The 21,080-nt window shown below is 39.1% G+C and overlaps 1 long non-coding RNA gene across 3 annotated transcripts in view; it reads left to right on the top strand.

The window, feature by feature from the left end:
• Positions 1–5,585, top strand: part of LOC112985643 (uncharacterized) — a 36,333-nt gene extending 30,748 nt beyond the window's left edge. For all 3 annotated transcript variants that reach the window (XR_010389508.1, XR_003259794.2, XR_010389509.1), the window contains 2 exons: positions 3,109–3,177; positions 4,620–5,585. This is a non-coding gene — a long non-coding RNA (uncharacterized LOC112985643). The remainder of the gene's footprint in view (positions 1–3,108; positions 3,178–4,619) is intronic.
• The last annotated feature ends 15,495 nt before the right edge of the window (positions 5,586–21,080 follow it).

The raw sequence follows: 21,080 nt of genomic DNA, 5'->3' as shown, positions 1-21,080 counted from the left end.
CAGGAGCTCTTATTTCTTTGAGTTTTTTTTTAATAGCCTATGTAAACATATTTAAGTAAACAATCCTCCAGACCCACAAAAGGTCCCAGGGCTTATGCTACCGTTCCATATCTCACAAGGGTGTTAGGCCCACTGCCAACGTTAATCCATCCCATATTAGAAATCTAAAACCTCTCAGATGTATTAGGCACACTACCAACACTCAGCCGTTCTGTGCTGGAATTTGGCTTAATTCCTGCTAGTCATCCTCTAACAATTTTTCAGTGGGGAAAGGACTGTTTGTTGAAAACTTGTCATTGATGGCTAGAGAGATTTTTTTTTTTTTTGGTGACAGTGAAGTTTCACTAAAGGAGTTACTGAAGCTCTGCTGTTGCCACCTGACCTGCTGTGGTCGCTACTGAAGAGCTGGAGGCCTTATGCCACATAGTCAGGAAATCATGTATTTGCCAGAATATACCAGCTATTTCCTTTTCTAAACATATGGAAATAGACAGAAACAACTAATAACAGTTGGGAAATGACATATGCTGTAATATTTGCAGAGGAGCTAACAATAATCAATGAGCAGCCTGGTGTTCTTTGCATTGTTGTTGGCTTGAAACACCTCACTGGCTGATTTCTTATCTTTATGAAGCTTTGAAAATGATGTTATGACATGAGCAACAACTATAGTAAGGGATGATTTTTAGCGGGTAGATTCAAGAGGTAAAGTAGACTCCAACTGATTTATAGAGCGCACAGAAAAAGTAAACATTCCATTTGAAAATATAAATGGATGCTTACAAATGTTAGACAGTCTCTGGTCTGATATCCATGTTCAGCCTATTCCTAGCTTCAAATTGGCTACATCACTGAAGGAATCCTATTTAAACTCAAATATCATGGTGCTAAAGTGTGAAAACACTAAAGAAAGCCATTCAAAGGACTAGAAGCAATTTCAGAACTGTTTTTCCCTAAATCCTGTTAATACCAGAGGTGCACATAAGCTAAGTGAACTGTTTCACTCTCTACATCATCAGCCAAACAATTCGAAAAGCTGTTGCCATTTTTAGATAATTAATACTCTAAATCAGTTCATGTTTGTTTTTATCTGGGTGTCCATTACACAATCTGTTGCTGTTATCCAACACAACAGCTGGATATAATTTGCTTGTGACTTATCTGGCAGCTTACAGGCACAGAATTTACACCTATATGTTCTTCAAAGGTGTTGGAAAATAGTTAACATGAAAGTAACCCCTTAAGGAGAGAGTGTTAGCTGTTTTGTCTGAGTTGTACAGTACATTTTGCACCTTCTTTACCCAACCTATGGCCTCTAACCACTGCCACTAGCCTGTAACATTGATAGGACAGCAAAAGGCCACCAGATTATATTCACAGTATTTATCCAGCTAACAGCTCAATACGATAGCACAGAGATTTTGGGACCACTCTAAGCAGACAGGATATAATACTGACCAGCAGAATGCCTGGTGTTCCAGTCCTGTTCTTTTACGAGGCAGACAGATAGTGTCCAACTGTGCTGAATTACACTGAGCAATGTAATAGCGTTGAGTTGCACAGTCTTCTACTAAATGCTAAAAATGTCACTTGTGTGCTTACATAATGACAGTATTATTTCACTGTGACAGCAGTATAATTTCAAAAGAATTGCATCTCTTTTACAGTATAGACAATTAAAATATTTTTGGTTACCCCCAAAAATGGATGTTTGATCATGAAGAGGCCAAATACTGCTACTGGTTACACAATGTAGCTGAAAAAGGGATTTGGCTGACATAGTTGTAGGGCCTTAAACCATAAAAATCACAAGCATGACTTCAGTTAGGTCAAATGCATTACCTCCGAAAGGAAATCTACATGCAATTCTAAGAACTGCAGTGCCAAACTGTTAGGTGCTCTGCTGCCTAAAATATAACAAATTAATGAAACAAGTAAACCTAATGTGTTAAAGTTGGGATCAAGGCTTGTGAATGGAGGACTGACTGGGAATAGGTGTCAAAGGATGCCTAAATCCATTTGTGATCTAGTGCAAGAGCCCATGCTCTTAGCAGAAAGCACAACAAAGCTCTCTGACAGCCTTGAGAGCTCTACTTGACTGTGGTGAGAGTGATGAAAAGTGTGTGCTGTGCATTTGTGGTCAATACATCTTTTTCCACATGAATGTGTACAGGCTTCTGTACATCTTGTAAGTGACCAACGTACATCTTGTAAGTGACCAACGGCGTAAGTTCATAAAGCGATGCTATTAACAAGCGGCTTTAAAACTCATTGGATGAAATGTACTTCTGGTTGGCATATTCATGTGTCTGACCTGAAGTGTAGCACTATTAGCCATAAAACCTGATTACCTGTTGATTTTTGGGGGCTGGGGCTCAGAAGGCAAAAAGGAACACTGGCCCATGACTTCTACTCAGTAGTGATGGAAAAATCTGTCCCATTCAAGGCACAAGACTTAGAAGTTAATTCAACAGAAATACCGCATATTTCTGAAAATTATTAAATTAAATATGCCAAAATGTTACTAAAGCACATTTTGAAAAGAATCCCGTATGTGTGAAATGAAAAATGTTTATATTTAAAGTTAGCTGTAGAAGGTTTTTGTAAAACATGCTTCTTAAAAAGGATTATGGCATATAAACGCAAACATATACAAATACACGCCCATCTGCACATGCATACTTCTTAAACCCGTAAGCTGTCTGTTTGAAAGATGTCATTTCTTTCAGTGACTTAAAGTTACTTCAAGGCAGAAAACTATGGAAGATACAGTATAGCTGAACATCTGTCTTGTCATGCAGGCAGATATTAGGATTAAATTAACTAGAAATGAATAGAATGATATATGACAGGGTGCAGATGTCCCAGCCGCAGTGTGATAATTTCATTGCAAAACTATGTAATGAATTCCATACATTACAGAAATACAAATATACCACTTTGGGTAATTGTGATGAAAAGGTATAATATGGAATGGATAAACAGACGGTGGACCCAAAGGCATTTTTTGTTCACTATTTCTCTTTAGTCATTTTGGAATGACTTTACTGGGCTTACTTTAAGAAGTCTGTTATTACATGCTTTCCTTTTAATTTTTTTTCCTCTTAGCACTTCTGGATCTGGATTGCATGAGGAGCATTAGGACCCATTCTGCATGTCTGCCTTCCCGATAGATTGGTTAGTTCCCATTTTCTTTTATATACTGTACATTGCTATGCTACATCTAAAGCCAACATTTCCGTGACTTCAGAAGAAATTGGAATTATTCTAGAAGCTTTTTGGCTTCATGTAGTTTCTAAATTGGCACATGCTGCATCTGTGCTACTTGAATTAGCAGAACTGTTCATATTTTACCACAGATTATTGGCAAATTTTCCTTTATTACTTGCAAATGGGTATTTTGGATAGTGTGTGAGATTCAGTCAAGTCCTATCCGTTCCTAGTAGGCATATTAAAGCATGATTATAAGAGGATATATTTTATGAACAAATCATTTGACCATCCTGAAAAATAAAACACCTTTTTCTATCTGGCAACAGGTGTCTTTAGGTAGTGTAACTATTTAAATACACAATATGACATTCATAACTGTTCTCATTTGGAGCAGGTAGTCAGCCCCTGACCTCCATTTATGTGCAAACCTAAACTACAGGGACACCAGTAACTGGGGGCGGGGGGTACATATAGAAACTTAACACTGACTGACCTTAAGAGCTTCGCTCTTAAACTGTGCATATGCAGTTGGAGGCTGGGCTGAGGCCCCTTCGAAGATGCTGAATTTTAGTTCCACTGTTAGCTGCAGATTATTTAGCTAATGGCACATCAACCTAGAAAGTAATAGCAAAGCGTTTTCAAATGCTTTTGCGATTTTATATATATATATATATATATATATATATATATATATATATAAATAAACTGACTGTTATTTCTTTTTCAGTGTTATGGTATCTTCTTGATTCATATTCTAGTATCATAGCAATAATATCTGCAGCATTGGTGCTCACTTGCAATAAACAGCTTCTGAGATTTTCAAATGCTTCAGCTTCAATTCAGCATTTAATCACCCGCAAAAGCTATTTATTGCCTTGTATTCTCCAATGCCATGAACATTAACCCTTAATTATTAAGTATGGCTCTAATTTTATACCTCTTTTTTAAGGAAAAAAATCTTTAGTAATTGAGACAAAACAGGGGAGTGTTGTCAGCTGATTTTCTTTCCTAAAGCAAATCAGCGACTAAATATGGCAGTATTTTTATTAGCACCAGTACACACACACACACACAAGCACCCCACACATTTCACTCACTGCTGCAATGGCTGGTTTTATTGCTACTTTTAATCGCTTTATCTTGATACAGTTTATATAGCAGTTTGATGAAGGTGCTAGTAGCAAGTTCAGATTCCATTAAAATGTTAACACACTGGTTACTTCATTTTGGGTTAATATCTCCTTGTTTTGGTTTCAGTTTCAATTTTGTGGTTACTAGTTTCTATTTCTTAAGCTTTCAGAGGAAGATAATCTATTTAGAAACATATGTTTTTAAATATGGAGATAGCACAGTTCATTTTCTCATGATGAAAGGCATATTTTGGATAATCATTTTTTTCCAAACAGATGCCCAGTTTATCTCACTTAAATCAACTGTTTCTGACTGGACCAATTCCTGGATGAGTTAATTGAGCATGGCTAAAATCAAAATGCTAGCCTAATCAAGGAAACACGAAGAGGTGATGACTATGAAGATTCTCAGCTTTCAGTAAAGGTGTTCAGTTGTTTACTTATATTCTCACAACAGAAGGAAAGTAGCAAGCTCAGCCCACTGGAAATAATTCTTGATAATCTCACTCCATTACTTTCAGTGAAATTGAGTCTGCTCGCTCTACCCTAGTGAACCAACATCTCAGGGAAACAGGAAAACAGTATCTCATTCGTGCAGTACAAAGTAAGTGACAGAAGGAAAGGCAGACTGAAGGCTGTACGTCTTTAGTTTTCAATTTGTATTAGTAATCCACCATTCCTGTGTTAGCCTCTCAATGGCTATATTCAGAACAAGAAATCAGTGTTACTGGGAATGCTGTTCATTAGTACCAGGCAAATGCTCTGCTGTCTTGCACACATCACAGCTGTTCATTCATGTTCACTTTTCAGACTTGGAAATACAAGTCTGGAAAATGCTGTTGTCTTGTTTGACTTTTTTTTTTCCCCTCCTCCTAAGGAGTCCTCTTCTGAGAAATGCATGGTAAAAAAAGAAATCACAGATTGTTGGATATCTTAGCCATAAAAGAGCGTAACGTTCTATTCTCAGTGCTCTGAATATGCTCATCTATCACTTTCTGGGATATTGTTCATAGACAGTCAGCTCATGGGACCATGCATAGGAAACTACCGTCATTGCAGTCTTTGTATATAAAAAAATTGTGTGATGGTCTCTACAGCTGATGGCTGGAAGAGACTTTTTATGGGTCAGTAGCTGTATTGTGAATATTTTTGGCTAATTATTGGTTTTGTACATGTGTATAATTATACTACTGTTGAGTTCTGCATTTTAATAAACCTAAGTAAGAGGAGAATCAGTGATTCTGAGAATTATCAGCTGTTTTTGAAGTCCTTCTTTCCTAGGTTGAACATTTGAATTTGACCTTAATTGGAAGTAACCAAAAGGTGTGTCTTATTCCAGGTCTTTTGATATGTCATTAGCAACCACAGTTCTGCACAGGTATCCAAATGCAAATCAGTCATCTCAGATGAAATTAATCACTATCACTGATGATGTGTCAAAAGCGTGTAGATGCATCTACAATTCGTACAGCCTTACGGAGGAACTTGGTCCCTCTCTCTAATGGCAGAACCAAGTAAAGACTTTTGCAACTGTTCTAATGCCTGTGAAGAAAAGGAGATGACAAACCTCCACCGCAATTAACAGATGTAAACTCATTTAGAACATCTGGATGGATCCTTCAGGTCCCCTGATGGTGGGCACTGTTACTGCTAGATGGCATGCAATCTTCTTCAGCCTAGAGCTCATCTCTTTGGGTTTTGGATTTGAAGTACATTCACAGAGTGCTCTACATAAGAAGTTCAAACCTGTGCAGCGGCAGGCCAGTGGTCAAAAGAGAAGACACTGTCAAATATTTGATAGTTACAAAAACTGCAATGTAAAATATACATGAATTATTATAGTTCTGCCATCCTCCATCAAATTTCCATGTGTCTAAAGGGAGGGAGAACTCCATCCCTTTGACACATTAAGTTAAGAAAAAACCCCAACACTTGGTTTTTTTCTTTCAGAAAGTAAAAATGCCTTGAATGCTAGCAATCTATTACTTGTGGACAAGTTTCTAGTAACAATGCAGCATGTTCAAGTGGAAGAAAAAAATCTCAATTGCTTTGACAATTATTTCACAGATCTATTAAAGACGAAGTACTTCCACTATGGAATGGTTTTGCAGATTGAGAAGTATCTGAACAGATGCCTTCCTACAGCTAGCAGTCCTGGCAGAATGGCTTTGAATCGCAAAAAAACCAAAAAAACCTTATTGACCTTCTCTTTGTAATTCTGAAGTTTCAACAGAATTTCACAAATTATTGCAAGTCCTTAGCAAAAAAGCAGAAAAAAAAAAAGAGGAAAAAAAAATCCTCATGCTCACCCCAAACCCCAACTTAAAACTGCCAACACTTTGTTAAGCAGACATGCAAGGACTGGGTTACAGGTCACACAGCTGGGTGTGTTGAAATAGGCAGCTCTACTGGAGAAGGAGGGAATCAGACGAGAGCTAGCATATGTGGGGGGGAGGGAAGAAGCACATCTTGGAGGCGATGATCTGCTGGGTCATATGAGGTTATGCTAAAGGAGGCAGTGGAATCACACCCTGCATGAATCAAGGACAACAATGTCCTTATGGATCTTTACTCACATGCAAAGGCAAAAATTTTTTTTTCCCTTGTTACCATTTGCAAACACTAAAACACTTAACCATACTTCTAAGGCTAGTAATACAGATATGAAATCTGGAGGGTTTTTTTTTAATTTTGAATATTCACAGAATGGTTGAGGTTGGACAGGACCTCTGGAGATCACCTAGTCCACCCCTCCCCACCTCCCTTGGCTCAAGCAGGGTCACCTAGAGCAGGCTGTCCAGGACTGTGTCCAGACAGCTTTTGAGTTATCTCCAAGGATGGAGACTCCACAACCTCTCTGGGCAACCCTCACATGAGGGTTGTAATTCATGAATGCAAAAACCAGCCAGCAATCATCAAAGGCTATTTGTTGTGAATTCTTCATACAGCTGTACATAGCAGTCACTTGCCTGCATGCAGAAGACTATGTGGGGGCCTACTCACCTGTGACCACAAACACACTTCCAAAAGAAGTGTAGGGGCATACACTGGCCAAAAGGAAGGATCTTTTTTTTTTTCATTGGTCACACTGAGTGGAGGTACCCAAAAATAAGTATTATCTCACCTTCATCAATGTGAGATGGTTACAGTAATGAAGCCATAACAAGACAGGGGCTGCTGAATGGCAAAATTATAAAATATTATAACTGATTATAGAAAAGCACAAAATAATATCTTTTGCCATTCTGAGGGATATGTAAAAAACAGTACTAGTTACTACATCTCCTAATCCTCACCTTTACAGTTTACAGTTACAACAAGCATCCTTAGTATTATGGTCACCAGGGTAAGCACATACTCCTAAACTTTTTTTCTACAGCTCTTCTAGTAATTGTCCCCCCAGCTTCCTAAGGCCCCACAGACTTGTTGCCTCCTACATGGGGGGGGGTCTAAGGGACTAAGTAGAGTCAGAGAAAGAAAGCAAGGACCCTTCTGTAGTTCCTGCACTGGAAAAAAAGCTGCCATTATGTAGGAACAGCTGTACTGGATGCTTACAGAGAACAAGATTATAATGTGAAAATGTCTGGCATTTTTTTTTTTGAGCAAATGTATTTTAAAGTTTGGGGGGGGGGTCCTCTCTCTCTCTCTCTCTCTCTCTCTCTCTCTCTCTCTCTCTCTCTCTCTCTCTCTCTCTCTCTCGCACATGCTCTCATACTCTCTTGCTCAAACAGAACATCAAACATGGGCATTAGGCACATTTTCAGTGAAAATACTGATGAAATCAATGAATATCCCCCCACAAAAACTTCAGTATTGATTAAACAGCACTATATGACAACACTGTTCCAGACAAGTTGTGTGTTAATCCTTAAAAGCATGTTGTAAGAAGACCACCAAGATCAGTATGATGAGTTAAGTAATTAATGTTGTATAGAAACTTAAATCAGAGCAACATTTCTAGCATCTTCCCCATATGGGATTAGGCATTAATATGTCAGCTGGCTGTGAGACAAGATACCTATTTTCACCGTGCTAGGTATGTCTACTCATTACCTATTTGGGGGGGGGGGGGGGGCGGGTGTGCCATGTGTGTATATATAAATATGGGGCATAGGGGACTAGATTTTTGAGAGATGTTGCACATCTTCCTCTCCCATAGTTTTTAGTAGGATTTGTAGGTGCTCAGTAATGCTAAGAAAAGTCAGGCCAATGAATGTTTAATATGCTATTAAATATATGGATACATACATTTACCTTTTTCATCTATACAGCAGGGCAAATTTTCTTCTCAATTACCGCATTACAGCAAATTTTGTAGTAATGCTGTGTGTCATTTTGGCAAAATGATAGTAGTACTGTAATGGATATTTAAACTTTATTTTTGCATCCTTGATTTATCTATGCAAGTGAGCTATCTTTCATGTATTTTAATCTAAAACCTGGGTTTACAATATACCGAAGCATCTGCAATCACCAATAAGGCCTCTTAGCTAGAGCAACACTATGAAAACAGTGAATGCTGACTATTTGTAAGCTCTGCTGAGTTTGTGTCTCATCGGAGGCATTGTTTCATAAAATGCATTTCATGTTTTGAAAAAAAAATTATGACTACAGTCTTTAGTTATTTTTAATGCAGACTGGGGGGGGGGGCATGGGGAATATTGTGATTTCCAAGTTTTCTGATAGGAATGCTTCACAGTGTTAAGTGGTGAAATACACTGCTATGAGTCTTTATTCATTTATTTATCATGCTGCAATTCCCTAAAAGAAGAAAAGCGTTATCCTATACAGAAAACATTGCTCGTATGTAGAGCTAATCACAGATGAAATTTAAATAATTTATATGGAAAATTACTTTTGCCTAATGGTATAGTAGTTCAGTTAGCCATATAACAGCTTTACTAGTATTCTGGAAACTGAAGCGGTTATTCTGGAGGGAAAAAAGTGTGAAGCAGAGTAGTGAATACATACTGAGCTGTGCAAAAGGGCCTTTCCACATGCAGGAGATGATGCTTTCAGTTTAACAGCTTTAGCTTGGAATGCCTAATTGTGTTACAGTAGGTATGTTTGTTTATCTTTTTTTTTTAAGTATACCGACTGACAGACACATAAAAGGCCTTCAGATGAGCCATTAGGTAATAAGGCCTGATCCACCTTGGTGCTATCAAAGTAAGTCTTCCAGCTCATTTTAGGGAGACTTGGATGAGGCTCTTAGGATCAGAACCTGAGCTGTGTTTATACAGCAGACTCCATGTTGTATATTTAGTGAAAGGCCTGGCACACTTCTGGGCACTTGAAAAGTAGTAACTGCTATGTAAACTCTGTGTGTGGATGTGGATGAGTGCCTGTGTGTGCCTGAATAAAGTAGAAAAAAAGCAATAGGCTGGTGCAACACTATAGCAATTCCAAGAGGGCAGCGGAGGAACTGCAGCCGACACATTCCCAGAATTTTCTTATTTCTCTGTTCTCAGTGTGACGCTTGACAGTGAGCACTTCCTGCTGCAATTTCAAGCTGGAAAACTTGGTGTCAGTGATCAGCTGTGCAAAATGTGTGTGCTTTGACCTCATTTCCTAATGAAAGAAACCATAGGCTGCATTAGTTGGATCATTCTAAGATTAGTGATGAAGTATCACAATAAACAATACTGATATCCAAATGCTATTCAAATTAACATCCCACTGAGGGTAACTGGAATTGCTTAGGTAGTTGTTAGAATTATCCACCCTGCTATTTGTTAACAAGTCACTGAATACCACAGAAGAGTCTTCAAAGTCCAAAAAGCTAGGAGATGGATTTCTTTTAATACACTGTTTTGTGAACAAAAGCTTTCATTATGTAAGTGATTATATGACTCTAATAAATTATTGCTTCTGTAAGTTTAGAGTATGGCTGCTCTTCCTGGGCCATGTTTACACCTTTTATTGAAGAGTCCACTTGAATTCCTTGCTTTTTTTTTTTTTGACTTTTAACTTAAAATAAAAAGGCTGAAACAACCAAATTCACCCAAGAATCAAAAAATAAGTTGGGGAACTAGAATAACATGAATTTGTAATGATCGTAATGATGAAACTGAAATTAGAATCCTAGACGTTTGCGTGTAGAAAAGGAGCATTTATATTTAAAAATATGGAGAATGAACTTACTTACTTTAAAAGACAGCTTTGCATAAACCTGCTTGTCTTTTATTTTGTGTCTTCCTGTAGTCCTTCTGTGGAATGGAGATAGGTAAGAGACGATAGAAAGTCTAGTCTCCCTGTGTTAGAGCACCACTGTGTATCCATTCAAATTGTTGGGACAGGGTAAGAAGAGATTCCTAACTCGAGTGCTCTTTTTTTTAGCTCAACGTGGCTGAGAATCTTTTTTCTGGAAATGCAAAATCTGTATATCAGCAGTCTGCTGACTTGCGTGGGGTTGAGAAACGGTGCTTCTCTATGCAAAGAATAAAAATGGAAGGTGCCCATGGGGTAACTGTACAGTTACCACTGAGATCTCTTTCACATTACACTAATACTCTTAAAAGACCATACACAGATGGCTCTGCTTGGCTTGCTCCACAGTCAGGGGTTGGTAAAGTCTGCAGAAAGATGGCTTCAGATAGCTCTAATAATACACATATCCCCCAGTTAAATTGATGAAGGCAATGCGCTACCTTGTTTACATACATATTTCTATGACTTTGTCAGAATGAACAGAACCTTATATACTGTCTCTTTGACTCTTGAAAAATAAGGAGACATCAGAAACTCAGCCACAATTAGATGATAAATTGAATGTGGACAAGAAGAAGAAAAGGAAATGACTCCAGTCAAAAGAAACACTCAATGTTTCTATCAGAAAGGTGACAATAAAAAAAAGGTAATATAAATAACATCCAAAAGCTGGGCACCTTGCACTTAGCATCAGTGCCGCCTTTGACATAATGAAGCAGAGAAGAAAGTGTAAGAAATCATGTAAGACTGGAGCATGGATTCTGGAGAGACCGGGAGGAGCGTACAGGGAGAGATTATGACTATTTACTCTCCAGTGATCTTGTAAACTCTAACCATGACAACATGGGAGTGAGCTACCTGGTTCCTTCCAGCCTTATTTTTCTGTGAACAAAATTTAGGATGGTAGAAGTTTCGCAGAGGCAAGACTGTCAGACCTAGCCTCTGTTTCCTATTTCCCCAGTGTACCCAGTCCAGCATGTGGTTCCCATCTCTAATTACTGGGCTCTTTTTGGCCTTGCAGACCACTTCCTGTGCAGCAGTAACTGGTACAGCTTAAGTCGCACTGCGCCCACTGGGACACCAAGGCTTGTAAGCCCTTGCAGCACGCATGGGACCAAGCCAGCAGCTCAGGGTTTGCAGAAGCCACGGCAGCAGAATCTGACCCAAACAGCTAGCACTGAAATGGGAGTATGATTAAAGATGCTGCACCCTAGCTATAATACCAGCAATATCAACTAGCAGCAGCAGCAAAGACATAACTGTGGAACAACAAGGACTCACACAAAAGCAGAAGAGCACAAATGGGTCCGGTGAACTGTGATCAGCATGCTAAAGGCTGGATCTAAACATCATTCTACTCAAAAGACAGAGGTCTGAATTTTTGAGTGAAGCCACAGAAGAGCCTGAACTAGCAGTGTCCAGGTGAGCATGAAATGAGGCTAATTGTAACAAGGCTACAAATTCTAACACAACTATAAGCATGGATATTCCTGAGGCATACTTTGCCCCTGCAATTCTATAACATTCCAGTAACTTCACACACATTTTCCCATGTTCCCTAATGATTAGTTTATTTAAGCTGATAGTAGCGATCGAACCCAGAGACTCTGTTCTTTCTAGGGGCTCATTTACCTGAGCTCTTCCCACTGCCTGTGACCAACATCCACACTGTGTGACTTCCTCCCTCGTGTATTCTCTCCAGAGGAGTAGAATTATGAAATTTATCTCAGTCTTTTTTATGATACAAAAGATGATAGAAAAAAAGTTACTTTAATTGTATGAGCCACTCTGTGCCTATGTTAGTGGACACAAGGTTTAAGGGAGGCCTCCTGCATGACTGCAGAATTAACAGCTCTAGTGAAACTCTGTTATGAGCCTCACTCCTCCCACTACACCCTTAAGTTATACCATGACTACCAGACCAGTGAGCAGAGGAAAAAAAAGCAGGGGGCTCCTTTGCTGTCATCTCAAAAATGTGCCATGTGTCCGCTCAGCTGGGGACCACATCCCTTTCCCACTCACCTTCGGTCAAGGTTTAATCCTTATTAGCATCCTGGCAAGTGCAATGGCAAGGACTTGTGAATTGGGGAATTGAGGCAGTGGGCTAGGAAGGGCTATGAGGAAGACGCCACGACAGCAGAGGCGCTCTCTGTAAGCTGGAGAGCCCCCAAAACCAAAGCATTTAGTTTGGCACAGACTTTCTCTAGGAGATAGATAGCCCCATGGAACAAGCGAAGGCCATTAGCACAACCTGTGTCTACACCCCTATGTCAAAGCCTTCTCAAGCTAACCCTGGGAATGAAGAAAGAAGTGTATGTGAAGAAAGGTTACAAAAATGTACTCTCATTGCTTTTTTTTGTGATGGATTTATATTAAGAGATGGTGAGAAAAAGATTATGTCAATTATGCTGAAAACAACAACAAACCGTACTGAAGTACATGCATGAATCAGTGAGGGAAGAGTTCTGCTTATACCATTAATATTCTAAAATATTTCCTGTAATATGGACAGGAGGTGATTCTTTTTTGCCAGCAGTTATGAAAAACCATGTAACCTGTTGCACATGACTTGCTTCTATCCTTGGGCTAACTTGCACGCTTTGTCTTTGAACAACGTTCAAGTTTCATTCCCTAGAATGTGCATAGCTGACAAACAAGCTAAGACAGAGGCTGTTTTGGTTTTGGCTCATTATAGGCATGTATGTGTAAATATATGCACGTTATATTACACACATACACATATGAAATGGTGCAAACACCAATGTTAGAAGGAGCAATAAGAAACTTTTTAATGGGGAAGGGAGAGAATCTGAGAAGCATGTGGTTAATGCAGACTTTATTCAACAGGTCACTGCAAATCATCTAGCATTCACATTAAAAAAATGAGTTGATATATATGCCTGTTTTCCTGGCAAGATGCCAATTTGTGACACAGCACAGCAAAATGAAGAACTAAATGAAATATAATGTTGAGGCTTTTTTTCTTAAGGATTACTAACAATAACTTGAAAAGATCTGAGGTTTTATCTACTGTGAACTGCAGAATGAATTTTGAGACTAATTCGCTCAATAATTTTACTATGAAAGCTCTGACATAACATCAGCTTTTATAACATAAAAGTAAACTGGATCCAAACAGAGAGATTATAAACACAGTCAGTGTTAATATCATCATTTAACTAACACAGCATATAACAGACCACATTTTATACATATATATGTATTTATGTATGTGTAGATATATGTATCTATCCCCATATATTAATTAGGTAATAATAACAGTGCAGATATAATAATGATGTATCAGACAACAAACGCATTTTTTTTGCATATGTGTATGTGTCTATGTGTATAAAAATATATACACATACATATCTCTGTGGACATCCCCGTCATGTAAAGACCATCCTTCATTTTGTGTGTATGTATGTGAGAGAGAGAGAAAGAAAGAGAGAGGAACATGTATCTGGCTGGCATGTCACATGTGTGTGTATGGTATCACAAACTCATTTAGCCATAATGAAGGATAAATATTGTGTAGAGTTTTACTATGAGAAATTTCACTTGCTGCAAGTATATTCATTTTTAAACATACAAACAGTATTTTATACTAGCAGCGAGGACTCGTACTAAAAACTGTCACCATCTTCAGTGACTGAGAGCCTTAAGAAACACCTCCGCAATTCAGAATTTTCTTTCTTCATGCTACCTCCATTACAAACATCTTTACTCCTAGAAGAGCTGTCAAAATATTAAACCAGCCTAAAGGAAGTTACTCAAATGGGCTCTTCAGTAGATACAGAGTTCCTACAATATGTTTCTTTCAAAAGAAAGAAGCCGATTTAGCTTCTACTCTTTGAGAAATCCCAATGCCTTTAGACCACTGCAGAATAAAAATAAATAAATAAATACCAGAAAAGATTTTGTGTTTGGATGCCTGTCTTCACAGGGATTTGCTTTACTTTCACGTTGTGCTTCCTGGTTGATAGAGAAAATGCCAGCAGTACAGAAGCAGCAGCAGCTGCAGCAACAAAAAGGTCATGAAAAGTAAGTGCTATGCAAATAAAGGAAATAAAACAAACAGATCATTTAAAGCATAAAAGAAATAGAAAAAAAGACCATAAATCAACATGCTTGGGAAAGAAAATGAAAATAAAGGGCAGTTTGAAACAAATCAGAATGTCATCTGACATTTGCCAAAAAAATGGCAAAACCATAAATAACTAATAAAATGAACAGTAATTGGAAGAAACTGCAAATAAAAATAAAATGGAGGTAACAAGAGCAACAGGTGAAAGAAACAGTTTTTGTTTGGCTTAAAGAACATTTTGCATTTATTTTATCTTATACAGAAGACTTGAGCGGAAGCAGAAGCTTCTGGATTTCCCAAAAACACGGGCATGCTGTAGGGGCCACTGGCCCCAGACTGTGAAACCACAGCAAGAATGGACCACCCCATTTCAAAGTTTGCTGACAGTCTGAATGCAAAGTTGATGCCCCTCTCCTCCATTTATCTTAGCAGCTAAAAAGTTAGAACCACACCAACCCTCGGGCACCCTCCCAGGTGTTGATTTACACATCTCAGAAGCTGATGACGGACAAAATCCCTGCATGTCTTTTGTGAGGGGAAATCAGATTTCAGGTGAGGACACAAAATCGAGCTCAGCGCTGTTGCAGCTAGGCTACTTGTGCTCCTGAGTGGGCTCAGGCAATGAGGCGCAGCCTGTCCTCCTCTAGGGCACCCTGGGGGACACAGGGTTGTGGGAGACATCCCTCTACGATTATAAAATAAGCACCATGAAGTGTGCAGAGACGGGGGGAAAAAAAAAAAAAGAAAAACAGCTAGTAATTGACTGGATAGGTAGTGTTTCACTGGTAACAAGACACCAGCTTCTGAAGGAGGAACTCACCAAATTAATGTGGTTTATCTGTTTTATTAGTTATGACAAGTGAATGACAAAGAAACGGTTGTGGCCAAAATTTGCGAAAAACAAATTAACAACAGGCCCAAGAAAGGGCCTTGGTTGGGCAATACACAGATGGAGGAGAGGGGCAGCTGGTATGATATATAGCTCGGTAATGGCTTAAATCAAACGGCAATTTTTGCGAAAATGTGTATTTAAGTTTGATGTACTGTCAGCACCAATGTGAGTAAGTGCTTTCTGCCCACCTAAACTTCTGCTGCAGCCTCCCTTCAAGCGGCCGGCTGCAGGGCCGCGTGGCACAGCGCACACGTGCTGGGCCTGCGCGAGGTACGGCTGGCTGTGCCCGAGCTGCTGCTGAGCGAGAGCTCACATTTGTTACCACCGTGAGCGTGCAACACCTGCCTTCTGGGCTGATGAGAGACTAGGGCCCCTCGCGTTAGTGTAATGGCCACAAGCAAAACAGAATCAGGCCTACAGTTGCAGTAAGGTGCAGATCTTGAGCTGTCTGCTCCTTTTTCTTAAAAACAGAAATACATGAATAAAGTAACTGAGTATTACATGTTCATCAAGGCTACTAGAAACCTAAAACCCTGCTTCAGCTGTTTATTTTGCTTTGGGTGTTTTTTTATATATTTGTTCTTAAACAGCCCCTAAACCCACGCTGCGCTGTGCAGTAATTTATACAAATATTCACAGGCAACTCTGCACTCAGTGTATATATAATGTTATTGTTTTGACTTAAAAGTCACAAGACTGAAATAAAAATGCACGGGTGGCACTTTGCCATACTGCCCCTAGAGAACAAAGGCTGTCAGCCTGAGCTCCGTGCCAACAGGTTGCTGTGTACTAGACTAAACTGAACAGCAATAAGTCTACACTGCAGAGCTTTGCTGAAAGATGTGATCACACCTCCTAATGTGACTCCATGGCTCTGTTACTTACAGCTAAATTACATTATTATGACTTCATTGTTGAATCCCAATTCTCCTAATTATAGCCTAGAGATCTATTATTTGATTTTGTAACACCAAGTGCTTCTTTTCTAAATCATGTAATCTCTTGTAGCTTATTAATGTCAGGTTTGTGCACACGCAGGGACTTGGTTGTTTGCCAGGCAGAATCAAATTTTCAAATTTTCACTGTGTTATGTTGCAGGGGTTTGCTTGTTACAATCTAATTATATTGGCACTGAAAGCAAATTTATATTATAAAGCACTTTAACTCTTTCACTGAAACATATTTGCATATGTAAGTGTCTTGCCATTGGTCTATTAGCTATTTCATTGGGAAATTTTTATGGGATTCTGTGGAAAAGAATAATGATTCTGAAACCATTAACTATTTATTTTCCTTTGAAAATGTAAATGTGTTATTTTAAAGCCATGCTCATTGTAATAACCCCAGGAGTTAAATGCAAGTAGGTGCCACACATGAAACTGCCTTTAAGCCTCATAATGACAAAACTGGAAAATGGAAATTTATTGTATTATTAAATGACATAAATTTTAAAACGCCATTTTAAATTGAGACTATTTCCCCAGTATAAAAGCTGTCTGGCAGGTGGTTTTGGTTTTATTTACATAATTCCCAGTAATGTTAAGTATATTTGGTTACGAGTATTTTATAGTAGGAGCAGGCTTTAAAGCTTTAAAGTCCCAGTTCTATGCATGTCATCAGCTTCTGCTGAATTCAATGGAAGTTGAAGGGACTCACAATCTTGCAGATTCAGAGAGCAAGCAAAAGTGAAATAAGAGACCGCAGTTCTCAATGGCTACTTTCCTCCTGCTATACGAGGGTTGGGGCCGTAAGTGATTTTAAAGCTCTCTTTGACCTACACGGTTGTGTAAAAGATTCTCAGGACTGCAAGGCCCTGCCCTGGTCTGCCTTTCCCTTAGCTTAAATAAAACGCTGCAGTTTCAGTTGCTACCTCATCTGGTGTAGCTGTGAGTGGCTACTGAAAGGAGTGGATCTGTGCCACCCCCCTCTCCTCATTGCCCCCAGCTAACAGGCTTCCACTTCTCTTGCATCTGAGAAAAGGGCTGTGTGGCTGCAGGGTAAGTCACATAAGCAAGAGATTTGGGTGTTTCGGGTTTTTTTTTTCCCCAATTCCCCCCACATTCTCTCACTAGTTTTCCATCAGATCACTGATTTGGACTGATCTGATCTGCACTCAGGAGAGTATGCAAAACTCAGTCCTGTGCAAACGAAAGGGCAAAAACAAGCAGCTTGGGCAAATGGAGAGGGGGGAAGAGCAGGACTTCTGCTCTCAGCAGGAGCCTGGATTAGGCAGAACATGAAACTTTATCCTAAATTCCACGCTAACTGCCTGCCTCCCCCAGCAGCTATGACAGATCAAAAAACAGCTAGCCTATGCAGTGGAGTAACATGCATCCCCCCTTCCCGCCTCCTACCACCTGGAGGACAGGAATGGGACTGATGTTCAGGCATTTTCTTGGTTCTGTGTTACAGTTAAGCTTCCACTGTACAGAACAAAATGTTCCATAGGGCATAATTCTCCTCAATATATGATCTCTGCCATCAGAGAAGCAAAAGAGTGGATCAGCATTCAGAGTCAAGGCCTAGGACTCTTTGGGAAGAGTCTGTCACTCAGTATATATATGTCTATATATTTACAATAGGCTTAGCAGAATGGGGCACAATCTTTGGTGCTGCAGTGAGACAGATGTTAACATACTAATACAAATACAGAATCATAATGGAACACAGTTCCATTAACATAAGAAGTTAATGGATTGCAGAATTTACTACCCACAGAAAAGAGTCTGCCCCCGCTGCCCTACCTAAGGGCCTTGATGTTTAGTGCACCAAATTCAACAGCATTCTTTCCATTGACTTCAAGGAAGACTACTTCCATACGCTCCGGGTAGCTAATGCATGTGGTATCCTAGATGGTATTCTTTGCTAACTCTTAGTAAATACTGATGTACTACTGTTAACTGTGATATATGAATTAGGAATGATGCATTTCTCAGGAATAGTTATTAAGTGCTGTATTACTGCTTTACTTGTCCTTAAAGGGAAGAACGTGATCCTACGTATTCTTCCAACTAGATGCATGTTGAAATAGACTGACCTGATATATTGGAAACTTTGTTAGTAAACTCATTCTCCTGTCATTTAAAGAAGATCCCTATCATCAGTTTTGTGTTCAGATTTTTCTTTAATCCAGTCCATGGTCACCAGACCAAAGAGCAACTGACATCTGTTTATGCAGTTAGTGCTCCTTACTGAATCAAATCTAATGTCAGTTCTGCGCAGTGAATAATAAAGTGTAGCTTTCAAAGCCTATTAAAAACACCCCATTGGTGGGCTTTCCTGCTGAAGAAATGTGTAAACTCTACAGCTAGATTTAATGGGTTGGTTTATGCATGGATCAGCTTACACTGCACACGAGTGGGTTGGTTTATGCGTGGATCACCTTACACTGCATGTATTTTTAATATTTGCACAGATTATCATCTCCATTCTAGGTGAGCATATGAAAAGAGAGGTGCAGGAACAACTGATTTTTCTATACAGAGATGCCTTCTCTATATATTTTGATTCTGCAAAAATATCTAAGATCACTTTCAAAACAGGCATCAGTGAAATGAATAAATATAAGGATAAAAAGAGATTCTGATGAGAGAATAAGATACCAAGGGGAAAACTAGTATCAAGATACAGTGTAACAAATATGCACTGTATGTACTAAATTGCAAATGTTATATTTAGTGCATTTGCAGGAATTTTAACCTCTTTGAGCTGATCCCTGTTAAAACCAGACATCCCATTGAGGTTCATCTCAACCTGCACAAATGAGAAGAGCCACATCGACACCAGAATTGCAATGCAAGTACCATGTTAACAAAAGAAGAGCTTACTTTGCTTAGAGATCTGAGTTTCCCACACAGTGTTATGCATAAAAACATGCATAAAAGCAGCGAATTACTAAGCAACATAAGCACTACGAAATTTGAAAGAGCAACTCTTGTATTTTCTGTGGCATAAGTATGAGCGATTTGACCAAGGAAAGCAATAGTCCATAATAAAGAAGCGATGAAAAGCAATTACACAGCAAATTACCCTTCTGTAAGGGCGTTCAGTAAGAAATACTGATCTGTGGTCACTTAATGTAATTTGCAGCAAATCGTTGATCAAATGTATGGATACAGCTGAGGGACTCTCTTATTGTGTTATTAAAGTAGCATATTCAATAGTTTTGTGTAGCTATACAATAAGGAGATGAGGTTCTGATCCAAAATGAACTCTAGCGCTTAGATTTTTTCTTAAAGCAGATTCATGGGATTATGGTCAAGAAACGGATTGTGGCATTCGTTGATTACGCAGTTATGGGGCAATCATCTGCCATGTTTGCCCAGACAGTTTCTCTTCCTAATCAAGTCAAACCATAATTAAAGATTTTGAAACAAATTCAGTGAACCTGCTGGAGAAATTGCATTGACGATCTGGATTCTGAATCTCGCATCAATCACACTATCTGCTCACTCACCACTTTCCTTCTGCTACAGCCATGAACAAACTTTGCTGCCTCTCTTCTGTGTGTTAGTGCAATTGATGCTGTAGATGCTTGTACTTTGTCTTGCATACTTTTCTTTGGTGAGCTGCGTATGCATGCTGGCCCAAGCACATAAACTGCAACACTTACTTCTGAGAAGTAGCATAGGTAGATGATACAACTTGCTGTGCAACTGCAGATGTTTGACAAACCTGGGAATAGAACTAAGGCCTCCTAAGCCCTAGAGCTGTGGTTTCATTGTTGCCCTTTTTACCATTCATAAATATGTATTGCATTTCTATACTTTAATGTTATGTCTCAAAACTGTGCTGTTTCAGCTGGATTTAATGCATATGTGTTCATGTGCATTTTTTCTTGGGAACATATTTAATACAAAGTCAATTATTAAAAAGGGTGGGAAATGAAGAATTTGAACCAAAAGGACCCATAGAAAACCAATTTTTGTTGGTTATATGACTCATTAATGAACCTTACTCAGTGCTGCTATTGTGCTGAGTGCCTCATAAGGAAAAATACAGGGTTAATGGCTGCAGTGCAGTGGGTTTAAGTAAAACCGCGGCAGGTGTGTTCCTTAACGAGGTGTTAATGGAGAGACAGGTGCATGTAAATAGGAGCAGGAGGGCACAGGAACGGTGGGGTTAGAGGGCAGAACAGGGTGACTACAAAGTGCTGTAACAGAAGTTACTGAATCATTTAAGTCAATTGTGCCGTGGTCACTGATATTGACAAACTAGATCTGAAGGACTGCATCTATAATGAGACATTCTGCATTGTTTCCCCTCCAGTGGATGAGGCGGACACTAGGAAAACTCCAAAGATAACTCCATTTCTAATGTACTTCGGATAAATGGTTCTTCCTAGGAAATATCTTGGAGAGTTCTCCCTGGATCAGTCACTGGTTCCTAACTTGGTGTTTGTGGACTGCACAGACAAGGATGTGCAAGGGGGTCATAGCTCCAGCTACCTTACATTGAAAACATTTCTATGAAGTCTCTTACAGGAAAAAAATAAAATAAATAAATCTTGACTGTCCAAAGGCCCTAAACTGTTGAGAGAACAAGC

This window comes from Dromaius novaehollandiae, chromosome 5, assembly GCF_036370855.1.
Source record: "Dromaius novaehollandiae isolate bDroNov1 chromosome 5, bDroNov1.hap1, whole genome shotgun sequence".
Lineage (NCBI taxonomy): Eukaryota > Metazoa > Chordata > Aves > Casuariiformes > Dromaiidae > Dromaius > Dromaius novaehollandiae.
The sequence above is the reverse complement of the archived record's forward strand: the minus strand, read 5'-3'. Positions and strand labels throughout refer to the sequence as shown.